The sequence below is a fragment of the Xenopus laevis genome, chromosome 6S, assembly GCF_017654675.1.
Source record: "Xenopus laevis strain J_2021 chromosome 6S, Xenopus_laevis_v10.1, whole genome shotgun sequence".
In the NCBI taxonomy this organism is placed as follows: domain Eukaryota; kingdom Metazoa; phylum Chordata; class Amphibia; order Anura; family Pipidae; genus Xenopus; species Xenopus laevis.
The window spans coordinates 108,736,744-108,755,633 of NC_054382.1; positions in this window are offsets into that span (position 1 = coordinate 108,736,744).

Consider the following 18,890-nt stretch of genomic DNA (forward strand, 5'->3'; position numbering starts at 1 on the left):
AATGGGTTGAGTGCAGAGGACTCTTGTATTTGTCTATATCATCATTTCATCATCATCATTTATTTATATAGCGCTGTCAAGATACGCAGTGCTTTACTGCAGTTATAGCAAACAGGGAATAAATGGTGGATAACAGACAAGGATTACAGAGTACAATAGGGTTTACAAACTAAAAGGTTAGGGTACAATTGAGACATTAGGATTATATAAACACTTTGTCATTTTTGATACAGCAATGATTAATTAAGGTACATCGAATAGGCCTCTTTAAACAGATGGGTCTTTAAGGAGTGCTTGAAAGTTTGGAAGGAAGGAGAAAGTCTGACAGCTTGTGGCAGAGAGTTCCAGAGAAAAGCAGAAGCCAGAGAGAAGTCTTGTAGACGAGAATGGGCAGAAGTGACCAGAGGAGAAGTGAGGCGAAGATCAGAAGCAGAGCGTAGGTTTCGTGAAGGAGTGTATTTGGAGATTAGAGATGAAATATAAGGAGGGGTTTCATTATTAAGGGCCTTGAATGTGAGTGTAAGTAATTTGAATTTGATTCTAGAAGAGATTGGGAGCCAGTGAAGGGACATACATATGGGAGCAGCTGATGTTGAGCGGCGAGCTAGATGAATGAGTCTAGCGGCCGCATTTAGAACAGATTGGAGTTGTGAAAGGTGACTTGTTGGAATACCTGTGAGGAGTAAGTTGCAGTAATCGAGGCGGGAGATGATGAGAGACTGAATCAGTGTTTTAGTTGATTCTGAACTGAGATAGGGTCGTATTCGAGCAATGTTGCGCAATTGAATACGGCAAGATTTTGCAAGTGTTTGAATGTGTGGTGAAAAAGACAGATGAGAGTCTAAGATGACTCCTAGGCAGCGTGCCTGTGTGGTGGAATGAAAGGTGGTGTTGTTTACGGTGAGTGATATCTGAGGGTCAGGGGAAGATCTTGGAGGAAATATAATGAGTTCTGTTTTAGAAAGGTTCAGTTTCAGGTGGCGCTGTGACATCCAGGAGGAGACAGCAGAGAGACAGTCTGTGACTTGGGAAAGGACAGAATTCGAAAGATCAGGAGTAGACAAGTAGAGCTGGGTGTCATCAGCATAAAGGTGATACTGAAGTACAAATGACTGAATGAGTTTTCCTAGTGAAGTTGTATAGAGCGAAAACAGCAGGGGGCCAAGAACAGAGCCTTGAGGAACTCCAACAGAGAGTGGGAAAGTAGTAGAAGTAGAGTTAGAGAAGGAAACTTTAAAGGAACGGTCAGACAGATAAGATGTAAACCATGAAAGAGCAGTGTCCCGAATGCCAGATGAGTGTAGAATGTCAAGGAGGAGTGTGTGGTCAACTGTTTCAAAGGCTGCAGAGAGATCTAGAAGGATTAGAATGGAATAATGACCTTTAGACTTTGCCAATAGAAGATCATTGGTTACTTTGGTGAGTGCAGTTTCAGTCGAGTGTGATGGGCGGAAGCCAGATTGCAATGGGTCAAGAAGGGAGTTGTGAGTGAGATGCTGGATCAGGCGTTTGTAAACAAGCCTTTCTAGTAATTTGGATGCGAATGGAAGAAGGGAGACCGGTCGATAGTTAGTGGGAGAGCTGGGATCAAGGGAAGGTTTTTTGAGGATAGGAGTGATTAGTGCTTGTTTGTATAATGATGGAAAGGAACCAGTAGAGAGTGAAAGATTGAATAGGTGGGTAAGTGCAGGAGAGAGTGTATCAGAGATTGGGTGGAGAAGGCGAGAGGGTATGGGGTCAAGGGAGCAGGTGGTGGGTTTTGAGCTGGCTAGAAGTTTGCTAACTTCATCTAGAGTTGCAGGGGTGCAGGAGTGCAAAGTAGATGTGAGTGAACTGCACTTTGGTCTGAGATTGTTGTCGGACGGTATGCTCAACCTAATGAGATCAATTTTTTCATTAAAGAAATGAGCAAGGGCGGGCGGTAACATTAATAGGTGGAGGAGGTGGAGGGGGGCATAGGAGTGAGTTAAATGTGGCAAACAGCTGCTGTGGTTTGGAGGACATAGTAGATATTAGATAAGAGAAGTATTTTTCTTTGGCTAATGATAGAGCTCGGTTATCGCAGGAGAGCATGAATTTGAAGTGGATGAAGTCACGATCAGTTCGTGACTTTCTCCACCGTCGCTCAGCTGATCTACTACATCTTCTGAGGTACCGTGTTACACTAGTGTGCCAGGGTTGGGGTTTAGCTGGCCGGCTGTGATGGGTGGTAGAAGGTGCAAGGGAGTCAAGTGCTGTTGAAAGGGCATCGTTGTAGAGAGAAGCTGCCATATTGGGACAGGAGAGAGTATTAATATGAGATATGGTCTATATGTATTTTGTGGTAACAGCCTCATTGCACCCCCGCCTAATGGTTTTAAAAATTAGTGGTGAGCACAACTTTCCCTTGGTGTGTGTATATATATATATATATATATATATATATATATATATATATATATATATATATATATATATATATATATATATATATATATATATATATAAATATCTGCTTATATGAAAAGTGAATGCTAGAAACAGCCTTAGATTTTTCCTCCTTCCTTCCTTCCAGGAAACTTTCCAATTTCTACATTCCAGTACATTCCAGTCAGTGTTATTTAATTCTTCAAATTGTACATTTGATTTTGTTTAAATATTGAGATTATTTTAACGTATTACTTAAAACAGGTGAATATTTGGTTGTCTGATATCTAATAATATCTGTGTAATAAAATTCAGATATTATGTATTTTTTGTATTTGTACCATTGAATTCTGCAGGGTGCATTGGACAGAAGAGCCAGTAGCTCATACACACCTATTGCAATCAGCAACTTTCATTTCAGTATAATTTTTCCTACTGAAACTCATGCCATAATGCTCAGATGATCAGCTCTACAAACAGAACCAACCAAGGATGCATACATCATAAATACAGATTATAGGCTAATACTGACAGATTCAGGAAGTAAAATGGGTCCTGATAATTAGGTTTTCAGTTTAAAAATTAAGCAACTGATATAAAATATGTATAATAAAAGCATTTTCATTGCTCTTATTTTTTTATGGTTATTAACTTATCCATTTTTTATATCGTTCAGATGGAATATTGTTTGCACTTTTTTTCATAAGCCATGTTTATTGCAGTGCAAAATCAAACCTATTTCTCCGAAGGTTCAAGAAACAGCTACTAATTTACTTGGGTGACATAAGCCTAAGCGAGGATCTCCCCATTTATTTTGTATTGTAGTTTTTATTGTCTTTTGTTCAGCAGCTTTCTTGTTTGGAATTTACACTTTGGATGTTTAGCTGGCACTGACCCTACTGACTCTGAGGTTAGAATGGGAGCCTGGAGGTTGAATAGAGGAAGAAATAGTAATCTATATTGTTATTTTGCCACATCATGAAGGAATGATTCACATATATGGAATCACCACTAGTGATGGGCGAATTTGGGGCATTTAGATTCAGCAAAAAATAAGCGAAATTCACGAAACGGCAAAAAATTCACGAAATGGCGTCCGTTTTTTTTTTTACGCCGGTGCAAATTAGTTGTTGAAAAGGCGATGGCGTTCATTTTTTTTTACGCTTGCGTATTTTAGGGAGTTAAATACTGATAAAAAGTCATTTGCCTATGAGTAATACTGTAGTTTAGGCAAATTATGCATTGCTTTCAGTGATGGGCGAATTTGGGGCATTTTGCTTTGCCCGAAATTTGCAAATTTCCCACGAAATTCGCAAAACTGTGTCCGTGTTTGACACCGGCGTCCGTTTTTGGATGCCGTCGCAAATTCAATGGCAAATTTTTGATGTGGTTTCGCAAATGTATTATTATAATTTACTTGTTCAGATGGACTTACACATGCTCCATGTTTAACGGACTGTGTACACACAGATGATAATACAGTTCACTTATATATTGTTAAAATGGCATAAAACATCTGTGTGTTTGAGGCAGCATAAAGTGAGTAGCTGACCAAAATCTGCTGAATACCATTTTATTTGCTCCCCCGAATGAATATCTATGGGGGATAATATAATAAAATTAGCAAAGAGCAATTGCCTGTAATATTCTTTGCTAGGCTTTCATTGCATTGCGAATCTTAATAGCACATTGCGAACCTTTAACACCTGCTCTGGAGTTTCGTTAAATATTTTGTCGCAAAAAATATTTACGCATGCGAAATTTTATTACATACACTGCGAATATATGCTAAAGCATTTTGGTCGCATACTTTGCGAGAAAGTCGTTGAGGTCTTTAATCAGTCAGGAATGGGGCAAACATAGTCACTTATGTTCTTAAAGGTGTTTGAGAATGTTTTTTCTGCTAGCAATACATATTACATTCCCCCATTTGTCTATAGCTCAGACTAGATACACATGTTCAAACAAAGGCTCTGGATGCTTATCATAGCCAGCAACTGGGCTTCAACTTTTTGACTTCAAGAACTACCAAAATATTAACACTGTCTGCAAATATAACGTATTTTACCAGTTTACATCATCTACACATAATCCATCAGACATCAAGACTGTATCCTCATTGTATATATTGTGAATGTAGACATCTGGAGCCAAATGAAACAAGGGCTGTAGGCCAATGTCCTAGGCTGGGACCCATCAAGAGCTCTTCTGGTATTCTGGTAGGCCAGACCAAACAGGACACAACCTTTAATGCACTGCAATAAAACGTTAAGCATTTTTTATATCTCTAAAATTGCTCTAAACAGCCCACAGAACAACATACATGCTTGCATTCAGATTTATTTTGTTTCTCTATAACAGCCAATTTAACTGCAACTCTTTTAGTTAGTCCAGCGTGAAGTTCTGCCCCCTTTTTGTTTCTCCTTCTCTCTCTCTGACTATGAAGACCTCAAATAGGTGACTATTTAGGCATGCTCACTGCCTCTGCTTCAATGCAAATCAATCAGACACAAACATTAGACACCTCTTTGACGTCTTCATACAGTAGTTGGAGAGCTGTCTGTAATAGTGAAATGAAATCAATCTGAATGCCAGGAGAAAGGCATGTTATTCTGGGGGCTGTTTCAAATATTTTATGGGATTTTAAAATTTAAGGCTTACTTGTCTTATAAAGCATTTAATGTAGCCATTGCTACTCTGTAGTTCCATTGGCATTGGATTCTAGTGTGTCTCACCCATCAGCTATGGATAATGTTAGGAGTAAAGTTAGGGCACTTCTATGCTAGGGGAACTCTTTTATGTGAATGCTACACCCCACAATATTTACAACATGACTAAGCACCTGTAAATATAAAATATAGTATTGTACTGTTGCCCTTGTCAAATGTAGACATTGTTTTTGCCTTGACAGATATTTTTTACTTGTATTTCTTTTCTAACTTTGTCTTTTTTTTCTGTCGCTTTCACACAAAAATATCCAACATACATTCAAATCCACTTCACAATAGAACAGTAGAAAAGAAAGAAAATGGTTTTAAAGGTGATTATACAAATTAATTAAATGTCTGTCTTCTCAAACGGAATGATTATGGATGGCTGATCTTGCAAAAAGACACACAAATGTTTAGCTGAATGCTAAAAAAAACCTATGAAAGAGATGTTGCAATTTAAGATAAATATGTTGTTACCGAAATCAATCTTGTATTGAAATGTGAAAACAACCATTGCTATGGTTCATGGACACAAACACTGGTAATGTGTATCCCCCTAAGCAATATTCTGCCGGCACCAAGTGTGGTTGTGACAGGGAACAATTATTGCTATAGTCTTTCTGCTATTTCAATTCATGCATATGAAGTGTGATACAAAGATAATATTCCTTGCTATTCAAAAGAAATGTGTTCCCCATGGTATCAAATTATTGAAACAAGAAGCACAGTATAATTGCTCCGAGAAATTATGACATGGCTGTGCTGGGTAGAACGGATGATGGACAGTAGCTTTAAAAACAATTAGATGGAATATGTGTATGTTAATAAAGTTGGAGAAAAATCCCCGAATGCTGAAGTGATTAGTTTGAGAAATTGAAAGCCCGATATACAAGTGTAAAGTAAACCTTTATGTATTTAATGACAATCTCCATCTATCTCAAAAGCAATAAGTTAAGTAATAATAATTACATTCTTTCCATTGAAACCCGAGGTTGTACATTTGTAATGGACTTCAGATTATGTATCCTTGTTACATAGCCCGAGGGTAGCGCACAAGGAAACATGCCAGGTGATCTGATCATTTGCAAACCATGACATTAAAACTTGCATGTCAAATTGATGACATTTAAATAGGTATTTCCTTGTCTGTCGGGTTATTCTGTTATACAGGAAACATTGTAAACTGAATGCAAACAGAACTCTCATAAAATTACTATATTTAATGTGATGGCGGTGGGGTCTCCTGGGAATCACTAATGTATTAAAGGGCCACTGTGCAATGCATGTATTACTGCCTTTCTGTATGTTATGAAATGGATAATGTACCCATTCTGAGAAATATAAGGATATTAGAAGTCACCTAGGATCTCTGCTACTAAATTAAATCCTAAAGCCAAGATGTTTAAGATTAATGCAACAGCAGGGGACTTCTGATACCTGTGCATATAGAATTTATATTCATATTATAAGTTTCTGCTCATTTTCTTTTAATATGCAGGTGAAGATATGGGAAACTGCTGCTGCAAAGTGTCTGGGTGCACAATATATAAAAGTGCATATGATAGAGATACAATGGAAATGACACAAGAAGTAAACACATCAATGAACTTGGCAAAGCAGCCAGAAAGTCTATTAGACTTGTGTAGAAACCAGTGCAATTAGTGAAAATCTGTAACAATTTACGTGCCTGCCCAATGCACATTTCCTGACACTGATTTTATGCAAGTTTTCTAGACTTTTTTACATGTCATGTTTGCATCTATTTCTAACCCTTTTGAATATGCTAGTTGTTACACAACACTGTATAAAAGGTGGCACAGAAAACTGTATACTCTCCTAGTGTTTTTGGGCTAAAGATTTACTTTTTGAATGTTGGGGGTTTGGAGAAATAGAAGTGTAGGAAGCTGTAAGGCAGCTACTACATATATTTGAGTAACAACTTCTGCCAATCAGTGTAATAGTGTTATACTATATGTGCTAAATAAATTGGAATGGAAGTGCAACACTCATATATGAAGGAGGGCAAGAGAAAGCAATCATCCATACCCAGAAGCATGGTCAAGGTCAGACTGCAACCAGATGGATTTGATAATCAGTTCACTATTATGAACCAGAATTGCAAGATTAGGGTTAAAGTACAACCAGAAACTATACAGAAAGAAGACCTAAAACAGGTAGAGTGCTAAGAGTAGCTGTTCCTTTAACGTTCTTGTGGCACCAAAATACAGTATGATGTCATCAGGTATTCCCATAAAATGATTATATAACTTCAAAATTGCTGCAGCAGTATACAGTCATCAGATAATGACAACTTCACAGCATTGCAGTAGGGCATATAGGTCAGCAGTGGGAGAATATGTTGGCCATACTGAAAATGCACAAAATAAGCTGCAAATAATCAAAGTAGACTGTAACTTCCATATTGTCCATAGTTTCCTATTTGATCCAGATCACAAATCCCCCAGTCTCAACCTTCAACTTGGCACGATAATCTGGGGAAGCTTTAACCGTAGAACACAACAAACATTCTAGTATCCCTGGTCGCAGACTCTCACATGATTTAACAAAGGATCTGGTCCTTACCCCTTTCGAACCACACACTTTTCTACTTCGTTCATTTACCTCCACAAAGCCATATTCAATTTCCACACTCCATGTAAGATTCCTTGTTCCTCCTACATTGGTCCATTCAACCTACCTGTCGGAAATTCAATGAAAGGTCATGCCAGAAGCAATTGGCAGTTATTAAATACAGAGCAAGCAGAATTATAGCACAGTGTAATATATGTACTAGGAGAACATGGAACATTTGCAGACAAAAAAATAAAAGGAATTATGATGGGACTGCATAGAGACAATACAGAGCAATATGGACAGAGATAGGATGGCTTTAGGAAGGGATAGAGCTGGAAGGGTTTCTTCAAACCATAGCCCAATATATTCCTTTCACAGTATTACTCTTCAAGCCTCTGCCCCAGTTACTTTGCATGATATTCCCATTATTACACTGCAACAGTCATTTTCAGGGCACATTTTCTCACTGCTGTATGACCTCTTTACCAGACACAAACCTGTACTCCAGGTTTCTTCCTAAATAACATAATCTTTGTGTTTGTGGGTTTCTTTTTTGTTTGTTTAGTGTACTCTATAAGGTCACAAAAGCCCATATCTCATTTTCAGTATATATATATATATATATATATATATATATATATATATATATATATATATATATAAGCAGCAAACACGTCCCCTCAAATTTCTCAGTTTTTTTGTTATCCCTCTACACCTACCTAAAAAGTTGTAACCACTGCATCATATCACATGTAAGGGTAAACCCATAAGAAGTACTATTTACTGTATAAATAAAAACTTGAATAACTTGAAAATATGTGTCCCTCTCTTCCATAGATTCCATTTTAAGCTAATAATTCTAATTTTTAAACATGATTTCCCTTTTCACTGTAGAAGAAAGTACCATGTACTTGATCCAAACTAAGATATACTGGGTTTAATTCATATTTGAATTATTTTTCTACTAAACGCAAAGTATGAAGATCCAAATTACAGAAGATCCGTTATCTGGCAAACACCAGAACCAGAGCATACTGGATAACAGGTCCTGTATATTTATATATGTACAGTATGTGTTTTATACACTAAAACATGTGTTCACATTTACTGGTTATTTGGCAATAGTCCTAACACCCTTTAGCCAATAATGTCATTATAGTTTCTTTGTTTATAAGCACTTTGGACTAAGATTCATAGGGAGAAGACCTTTAGTTCTTTAGCTCTTGTCCAAGTACAGTTCCCAGTCTTTGGCTGCTGGTTTGTCACTGTTTGGAGCCCAGATATAGATGGAGCTGCTTTCTCACACCAACATGCTTCTGCATGTTTATTATCCAGTGTCAAAACTGGTATAGCTTAGATAATATCCCCATTAGTGACATATTGGAATTTCAGATACAGTATCTCTTTTCTTTATACCTGCTCATACAAATCCTCACTGCTAATCTCATTTCTCAGTGACAAAACTGTGACAAACTGTAAAAATACAATTGGATTTCAATGTAAAAAGCAAAATAGGTTAATGCTACCTAGGGAGCCCTATGCATTTCATAGACAGACAGCCAGAGACAAATGATCTTTGTGCTAACTTGTGAACCTGCGTGAAGTATAAACATTTCCTTAGTTTCAGCAGTTACTGAAGTTTTCTGTTATTTAGCTAATATTATAGTGCAACATATATCAAACCAGATTTTTTTAATTTTGAAGCATTGCTAACTTGAACTCAGTGTGATGTGTAATAAAAACTGCATTAAATAACTTTATACATTTTTGCTTCAGAAAGTAGACATGCTGTTCATATGATAACATTAGTGTCTTTAATGTTCTAGTTTCAGCAAGGTATAGTGACATACTGTATAAGGGATGAAGATAGAATTGTCGATAGGCCAAAGTATCACTAACATTCTTCCAGCATACTGGTATCCCGTACAGTATATTACATAAGAGATGCATTACTTATGGATTCTTCTGTCATGATTTTAATGATGTACATTTTATTTCTAAATTACACTGTTTACATTGCAAATAATTAACACTACCATATGAATTTTTTTTTCTGAGTCAACAAATTAATTTTTTTTAGCTGTAATATTGGTGCCTAGGCAGCTAATTTTTGGTAATTTTGCCTGATTCTTTGCTTTCAGAAAGAGCTAGCACTCTACAGTAGAGCTGCATTCAGAAAAGCTATTGTTTCTTCTAATTAATGTAACTGGAGGAGTCATGGCTTCTGTGAGCCAGACTTGGATTATTACTATAGCATACTATTCTCATATCTATGATTTTTAGCAATGCAGATGTTACCTTCCCATTGTTCAGTTGATAGGCTGCTGGGGAGAATGGGAGAGGGTGCAGTGCAGCAGTAGAGGGTAACTGAAATTTATCAGAAAACAAGTCACATAACTGAGGGCACCTGGCAACAATATGTCTAGCCCTAGAGCTGGAGCAGCAATAACTGATATTTTTTGAAGAAATGCATGTTTTCACGTGACAGGATCTCTTTAAGGGCTGTGCCACATACAAAACATTTTGGATTAAATTCATCTGAATGCCTCAAAATCCTAGCAGCCAGTTTCTAGTTATGTGCATAATATACAGAATGTGCTAATACACACATATACACACAGAGCAAATCTAATTGCTTATTGTTTTGTTATGGGTTGCTGCAGTGGAGTAATAAAAAAATTAAGGGTGGAAAATGTAGTTGAGGTTGTAACACAGAGGGTTAAAACTAGCATTGTCTGTTTTTTCTGTAGTACCCCACTCTGAATGTGTGCTAAATTAAATATATGTAAGATTTTCACCTAAGCCAAGCACTTATCAACACACCATGCTCCTTTAACTGTACCATAACCTCTGCACCTCCATCGGTGACTGCCATTGCTGTAAGATGAGCTTTTTTTGCCTTTTGACATGGCAAGTATCTCATATCAGTGGTACACATGTTCTTAAAGTAAAACTATAACCCCAATAATGTAGGTCTCTATAAAAACATATTGCATAAAACAGCTCATATGTAAAACCCTGTTTCATGTAATGAAACCATTTTCATAATAATATACTTTTTATTAGTCTGTGCCATTGGGTAATCCTGAATAGAAAATTGCCATTTTAAAAAATAAGGGCCAACCCCTGGGATCCTAGGATTCATAGTACACACAAATAAACCATACATGTTAGGTCACATACGACAATTAATACACAGCGTTCTGTCTTTTGCTTCCACACTTCTTCCTCTTACAGTTAGAATTGAAGTATTTCTGGTCAGGTGATCTCTGAGGCAGCACACAGACCATCACAAAATGGTGGTTCAATGCAAGAGATGTGAAAGGGCAAGATTTACATAAATATACATACCAGTTTGGTAAGATTAATTAATATGCCACTTAATTTGATATAAACTGTTGCTGAAGTATTCATTTTGGGGGTATTGTTTTCCTTTAAAATTAGTCAATAACTAATTCTATCCAAGGCATGCCTGATGGAGCATTAGTGAACAATAGTGATGGGCGAATTTATTCGCCAGGCATGAATTTGCGGCGAATTTGTGCGATTCGCCGCCAGCGAATAAATTCGCGAAACGCCCGCGAAAATTCGCGGAAAAAAATCGCTGGCGTCAAAATTTTTTTTTGAAAAAACGGACGCCGGCATCAAAAACGGGCGCCGGCGTCAAAAACGGGCATCGGCGTCGAAAAAACGGGCGCCGGCGTCAAAAATGAGATGCCTGCGCCGTTTCGCGAATTTTTCGCCGTTTCGCGAATTTTTCAGCGAAGCGAAACGGCACAAATTCGCCCATCACTAGTGAACAACTAGCTTGAACTTGAAGTCTAATTTTACATTATGGGATAGTATAGGAGGGTAATGGAGTAAGGAAAACATGATAGCCAGTGGTGTAACTAGATGTTACTGGACCCCACACCAAATTCATTTTAGGGCCCCCAACATATCCAGAGGTTGTCCTTTTTTAACAGTATATGTTGAACTGCTCATTAATTAGGGCCTCATGGGGCCCCCTATACCTACTGGGCCCCTCTGCAGCGGCATGGTCTTTTTCCTCTGTAGTTACGTCCCTGATCATAGCAAATACTAACTAACAACCTACCATCTTTTCTATTACAACTTCAGATGTATGTCTTTCTTTCTATGCATTTAAAGAATGTCAAGACACACAATCAAGAATGTTTATACATCTGGACACCCGCGTGTGGTTCTTAAATCTAGTATATGAGAATACAGTTACAGTAGGTGTTGAATTGTACAACTGTTTTCTAAAGTTTATAGACATGAGAGCACAAACCACATTATTATATAGTATATTCACATGATAAGAACAACTGTTAGAAAATTGTTAAATAATAATGACAATAATAAAAAACAATCACATCTGTCAATATTGTGCAGTCATATAATAAGGGGGTAAAATGCAGAACATAGGAAATAAAAATTAATTTGCTTAGCTGTGTATGAAAAAATATATTATTCTAAATGGAATTTTAATTGAGAGCTGCAAAGGAACCTCTCTAGGGAATGTACATAATGGATCTGAGGATTCAGTAGGCCAGACTAGGTCAAAGGCTGGGTCTCACATGCAACTTGAATAATTCAAAGAGAGATAAAAGAAGATTGCATGTGCACTGCTGGGATTCAACAGTCATTGTAAAATCAAGGTAGCCAACTGATATGGGTACTACAGAGCATGACAGGCTGATACTATAAGCCCTTGTGATTTTGTGAATAGAAAGAGTAAAGTGAATTGTCACAACATAGAATATCTGCCCAGACTGATATCACTCACTTGACTCCAAGAAGGGGCTGAAAGACCAGACAATGGAGTTATAGCAGAGGTGTCACAAAGAAGAAATTTATACCCTTCAATGTACTGTACTTCAACATTATCCAGTCACAATGTTTGTTTAATTCTATTTTCAGGAAAAATCTAATAACAAAGGTTTTGTCAAAAGAAAATTAATGTGGATTATTATGGAATGAGAAGAAATTGGAAATTTAGTTCATTGTCAGCTTGGACAAATCAGTTCATATCATGACATTCATGTAAATAAAAAAAAAGTAAGGAGTGTATTACTCAGGTTGGAGGACTGTTCTGTGGACATCCTTCTACTTTGTGATCTAAGTACAGTTGTGTTCAGAATAATAGCAGTCCAACATCACTAACCTGATCAATCACTGTTTTTAGTAGAAATTAATTTTCAACATGGCAAATAATTTACTAGTAGGTGTAATAATTTACTAGTTGAGTAGTAGAAAACCAACAGATCTAACAGTCATGACATGCTGCTGCTGATTCTGTGTAATTGAATTATGAATTGAGGCTTGCTCAAAATAATAACAGCTTGTTCCAAAATATAGCAGTGTGGAATTCAATTAGTGAGGTCATTCATTCTGTGAAAAACAGGTGTCAGTTAAGGCCCAAAATATTAAGCATGTTGGTTATAGTGCATTTCTCTCTGAGTAAAATGGCTCTTTCCAGACATTGTTCAGAAGAACAGCGTACTTTGATTAAAAAGTTGATTGGATAGTGGAAAACATATAAAGAAGTGTAGAAAATGATAGCCTGCTCAGCTAAAATGATCTCAAATGCTTTAAAATGGCAACTAAAACCTGAAAAGATGTGGAAGAAAAAGGAAATCTACCATTCGAATGGTTAGAAGAATAGCCAAAATGGCAAAGACTTGGCCAATGATAGGCTCCATTACAATTAGAAGACGCCTATGTGAAGCAGAGCTATCAGCAAGAAGTCCCACAAAGTTCCACTGACATGTGCTGAAGAGGTTACAGTTTGCCAAAGAACACAATGACTGGTCTAAAGAGAAATGGTGCAACATTTTGTGGACTGATAAAAGCAAGATTGTTCTTTTTGGGTCTAAGGGCCACAGACAGTTTGTCAGATGACCCCAAAACACTAAATTCAAGCCACAGTGAAGACAGTGAAGCATGGTGGCACATACATCATGATATGGGGATGTTTCTCATACTATGGTGTTGGATCTATATATCTCATACCAGGGATCAGTTTCAATACATAAAAATACTTGAAGAGTTCATGTTGCCTTATGCCATAGAAGAAATGTCCTTGAAATAAAACAATAACACTAACACACCAGTAAATGAGCAACATCTTGGTTCCAGTACAACAAGATTGATGTTATGGAGTGCCCAGCCCAATCCCTGGACCTTAAACCAATAGAAAACTTGTGGGGAGACATAACAAATGCTGTTTCTGAGGCAAATCCAAGAAAAATGCAGCAGAATTGTGGAATGTAGTTCAATCATCCTGGGATGGAATACCTGCTCACAGGTGCCAGAAGTTGGTCGACTCCATGTAACACAGATGTTCAGCAGTTCTCAGAAACAGTGGTTATACTAAGTAAATATTAGTTCAGTGATTCAAAGGAAAGCAAAATCTTGAAATATTTCTTAGTGAATATTTGAGTTTGTATTTTTGGAACAGTCTGACACCACTTCCGGTCAGCGTGGCTCTTCATGTGAGAGCAGGTCGGGTGGAACTTCATGGGGATGAGAATGTGGGTAAATTGGTCCAGGCCAAGATTAGGATAAGCTGGTATGGGTTGGATGTGGGTCTTAAAAAACAGACCTGGGCAGGTCTCTATCATACAGTTCATTAGTCTGTTTTGTTCCCAATCAGAGCTCCACCCTCTTCCCCTCTCATAACTTAATGAGACAAGTAATGGAAAAACTATTTGCAATGTGAAAAGTTATGCCTTCATGCAAAATTAATATTGCTTATGCAAACCCAGAAACTGCTTTTTCTCTTTTTCTCTTTGCAACTTTTATAACATTTCCCCTAAGACCTCCTCAGGCCTCATGAAAATGCTGTACTTTGTTCTGTGAGACCCCAGCTCTGATCCTACATATAGATGTTCATATAGAACCCTTGATACCAGAATGAAAATTATAACAGTCATACTTTAATAATACTTTAATAATTACCAGAAACCCCATTCCCATGCAAGTGCAAGAAGCGACTATCATTTTTACCAAATAAACAATTTCCTTCACAAAGCAACACTATAAAAGAATAGCACTATGTACCTTAAATAGAGTCAAGTGTCACTATTACCGCAGAAATGCCTTTGCAGGTGGTAAATAATGCCTGCACACCACAGAGCTTATGATCTGTTTCTTTATGATTCATATTAAGTGCTTTGTTCTAGGTCACAAGAAGTTTACAGGTGATTGAATTAATTCGTCCCACAGTGAGTGGGAATGATAAATAATTTTGCTGTCATTCCATCGACTACAATTTCATAACTGTACTAAGCTATAATTTACTCGGATTGTTTCTAATGCTTTGGGCTTGCTTTAACCCTTTAAATGCAGATGCCCTTGGTGCCTGTAGACAGTGTCCCACATATTGCTAAGTAAACCATTTTTTTCATACTGTATATTTACATAAAACCTGGAAACAAAGAATCTTCAGCTTCACTTTAGTGTCAGCTTCATAAAGAGTTAAGAGTTAAGAAGGGGTGCTCAATCCACATTTTTTGTATCTAAAAGAGAAAGTAATCTAAAGCAGCTTGCCAATATACATTTGTGCAGACTTTTCAATGACTTATTTATAAGGTATACAGGTATAGGCTCTATTATGGTGAATGCTATTATGCTGAATTTTTGGGACCTGAGGTTTTATAAATAAGGGTTTATAATTTGGATCGCCCTAACTTAAGTCTGCTAACCCTTTAATAGTAAAAGCCAAGTCCCACTGAGATTGATTCAGTTACATTAAGTAGAAGAGATAACAGCCTGCCAGAAAGTCACATGGCTGGGGGCAGCTGGGAAACTGACAAAATGTCTAGCCCCATGTCAGATTTCAAAATTGAATATAAAAAAATCTGTTTGCTCTTTTGAAAAATGGACTTCAGTGTAGAATTCTGCTGGAGCAGCACTATTAACTGATGTATTTTGAAAAAAAAAAAAATTCCCGTGACAGTATCCCTTTAAGGCAGAACTTAAGCTTAACTAAAGAAGTAGGTAGAAATGTTGTACATTATGTTTTGGGTTTATGTACCAGCCAAAGGCAACCACAGCCCTTCAGTAGTAAAGATCTGTGTCTCCAAAGATGCCCCATTAGCTCCCCATCTTCTTTACTGCTGATTCACTGCACATGCTCTGCTGTGTTGCTGTCACTGAGCTTAGATATTGACAAGATACTAAACATATGTATAGTATAAGTGCCACAATATAAACTTGATACATGGCAACTCAGAAACCAGCAAAATTAGAATCAGAATCAGTCCTATAACATCAGCTGATATGACAGACAAACGTAATTTTCTGCGACAACCCCTAATCTTAGCTTCTCAGCAGCTGCTCAAAGCCACTGAGCATGTGTGTGTGTCACAGACACGCTTATTAAACTCCAATGTGGGAAACTCCCGTGGTAACTTTGAAGGCCTGAATCATTAATACTATAGAGATGCTAAACCTTTCGACTAAAATATGGCATTTCTAGCCATATTCATTTTTGAGGTTTACTTTTCCTTTAATTAAACCCAATAGAATTGTTTTGCCACCAATATGGATTCATGCAGCTCAGTTACCATCAAGTACAAGGTTCCACTTAATTATCTTAGGGAAAAAAGGAGATCATTTAAAAAAATGATTTGCTTCTGTGAGAGATGGCCTTCCTGTAATTCTGAGCTTTTTGGATAGCGGGTTTTCAAATAAGGAATCCCATAGCTGTATTTGCAATTCACTCTTTAAATATAATCATAATCATATCATGGGGGGGGCACACCTTTAAGGGATTTTTTTTAAACCCTGCCTGGCCTTTAATAGTTTACAATTTTATAAACTGCTTGTTTCAACCACATTTTGCCCCCTTTTGCACTCCCCACCTCCCTCCTGGCAGCTGCTAGCACAGGTAAACAGTTGATATGGGGCAATATGATGGATTTTTGGCTGCTGCTGGCACAGATACATATTTGGAGACAATATGATGGATTTTTGACTCCTTCTGGCACAGGCTATGTGTGATGGGTGCTGGCACTGGTACAGGGGGCAATGTGAATGGTAAAGTGGAAAATAGTAATGCAGGACAAGTAGAACTGATTGAAGCCCTTGCCTAGGGTGCCAAAATACCTTGGCGTGACCCTGATATTGATACTGAGTATTTGAAAGCATATATTGTATTTAAACTGTTGTATAAGGCAATATAAGTTCACATATGTTCTTGATATATGATATGACCTTTCTGAATATGGAAAGCCTATAGTCACATTTTCTAAGACTCTGCCACTTCCGCCATGAGACAAATACACTGTGTAACATTTTTCTATTCCTTGCCTTATGATCTGGTTGGAACAGATGATATTGCTGATGAGTAGTGAGCTCCTCGCTGCCAAGGCAGACACATTTCTGCTGTTAAGCTTGTTAGTGAACTTCTTTTTCTTCTCCTGATGTTTTGAGTGATCATAGTTACATAGTTACATAGTTAAATTGGGTTGAAAAAAGACAAAGTCCATCAAGTTCAACCCCTCCAAATGAAAACCCAGCATCCATACACACACCCCTCCCTACTTTTAATTAAAATTCTATATACCCATACCTATATTAACTATAGAGTTTAGTATCACAATAGCCTTTAATATTATGTCTGTCCAAAAAATCATCCAAGCCATTCTTAAAGGCATTAACTGAATCAGCCATCACAACATCACCCGGCAGTGCATTCCACAACCTCACTGTCCTGACTGTGAAGAACCCTCTACGTTGCTTCAAATGAAAGTTCTTTTCTTCTAGTCTAAAGGGGTGGCCTCTGGTACGGTGATCCACTTTATGGGTAAAAAGGTCCCCTGCCATTTGTCTATAATGTCCTCTAATGTACTTGTAAAGTGTAATCATGTCCCCTCGCAAGCGCCTTTTTTCCAGAGAAAACAACCCCAACCTTGACAGTCTACCCTCATAATTTAAGTCTTCCGTCCCTCTAACCAATTTAGTTGCACGTCTCTGCACTCTCTCCAGCTCATTTATATCCCTCTTAAGGACTGGAGTCCAAAACTGAACTGCATACTCCAGATGAGGCCTTACCAGGGACCTATAAAGAGGCATAATTATGTTTTCATCCCTTGAGTTAATGCCCTTTTTTATGCAAGACAGAACTAAATCATGTTAATGGTCTAAAGAGTTTATATAACAAAGAAATTAAAGTGCTTACAATCCATCACGGCAACCTGTCAAAGCATCCTGCCGAAACACTGACAAAATCCACGTAAGGCGCAAGCAGCACAATGATGAATGAGAGCATGGAGTAGAGCAAACCCTTTTAACTATTAAAAACCATCATATATCTTGATGAAAATACAGAAGGTAACTTGATGTTTGCACAAATGCTGGTCGCTCAAGCCAGGCCATAAGATAAGCACACTTATTTATGCATGCTTCATAAGCACCAGTGCAATGTACTCAGGACAACTTTCAGCATCACCAATGGACCAGGCTAGCCTGTTCTGATTATTGTATTATTATCCAACCCTTTTAATTTGTGCTTTATACAGAGTACACATCATTGCTTACCCCAGTGGAGCTTACTGGTTAAAGTCCTCATCCCATTCATGTACAGTAAGGTCAATTTTTTATAAGGAGACAATTAACTTGGGGAGAAGTGCTAGCCACAAGGGCAACATACAAACTCTTTGCAGATAGTTCCTTGGCTGGAATTGAACATTAGACCTCAGTATTACAGGGGAGATGGGCTGTTGATTGAGCCAAGTGAGTAGCGCAAATCACTCTTGTTTCACAAATATGCTGTAGTTCTGGGTGTAAAAAAATTATGCAGGTTTGTGTCTGAAAATTGTGAATTGCACTGTGTCATTTTAGTAAATGAAGCTTCAAGTCCCATACAATCAAAATGTATGGCAGAAAGAAGACAGTATTTGAAGTGTCACTTGTAGTAGTCCAGGATCCATACACCCAAAATGTTTCCCATTTTATCAGTACAAATTCTGTGGAAATCCTTAGGGCAGTGCCGGAACTAGGGGAAAGCAGAAGAGGCATGTGCCTAGAGTGTAAAAGGGGCCCACCTCTTACCTCCACTTACTCCTAGTCCGGGACCATTTCCGTACTGGGGGTCATTTATCAACACTGGGCAAATTTGCCCATGGGTAGGAATCCATGGCAACCAATCAAATTGCTGCAATCAGTGTTCTACTTGCAGCTGGCTTCAAA